Source organism: Lipotes vexillifer, unplaced genomic scaffold, assembly GCF_000442215.2.
Source record: "Lipotes vexillifer unplaced genomic scaffold, Lipotes_vexillifer_v1.1 scaffold532, whole genome shotgun sequence".
NCBI lineage: Eukaryota > Metazoa > Chordata > Mammalia > Artiodactyla > Lipotidae > Lipotes > Lipotes vexillifer.
The window spans coordinates 241,901-242,814 of record NW_006798027.1 but is presented as its reverse complement, the minus strand read 5'-3'; positions in this window follow the sequence as shown (position 1 = coordinate 242,814).

The window sequence follows — 914 nt, the reverse complement described above, 5'->3', positions numbered from 1 at the left end:
TTGCGGTACGCAGGCCTCTCACTGTTGTGGTCTCTCCAGTTGCGGAGCACAGGCTCCGGACGCGCAGGCTCAGCGGCCATGGCTCACGGGCGCAGCCGCTCCGCGGCATGTGGGATCTTCCCGGACCGGGGCACGAACCCGTGTCCCTCGCATCGGCAGGCGGACTCTCAACCACTGCGCCACCAGGGAAGCCCTCCAGCATCTGTTCTTACCCTCACCTTCTCCCATTACTGTAATACTCCTGCAATGGTAGGCTAGACCTTGCCTTCCTCTCCTCCCATTGCCTCTGCACTCCCTCCCCTTAGCCATTAGATCCAGGCCAGCCTCACCAGCCTGCCAGGAAGGCAGCAGACTTGTCCTCTCAACTTCCAGGAAGAACCTTAAGCATAGTAAGTGCTTTATAAAATAGTATTATTATGATGAGGTAACACACGTACAACGCTTGGTAATGCTCAACAAACGCTGATTCCTTTCCTCCCCACCCCAATCCCTTGTTTCCCTTTTTTTCTATCAAACCTCTTTTCTGTCAAACCTCTACTAAGTCTCTAGTAACATCTCAAAATTTTGAGACCTGATACTGCCATTCCCGTTTACAATTCTTAATAGTTCCCTGCTGTCTGCAAAATAAAGGCCTTTCACAAAGTGGGCCCAAGCTTCCTTCCTGCGGTATCGGCACGCATTTTCCTCCATCCTGGGCAGATTGAGCCACTCTGTTCAGTCCTCCTTCTCAGTCTTTGCTTGATCTCCCTGCCTGGAACGCCACCTCTGCCTCTATGCCTGACTGGGGCTTCCGGTCCACTCCCGCCCCGGCTACCCCAGGACGCCTTTCCTGACAACAGCCCAGCCCACGGTGGTCTCTCTCGCCCCGTGACCCCTGCTGTCTCTTGTCCCTCTCCGAGAAGTTTCCTATTGCA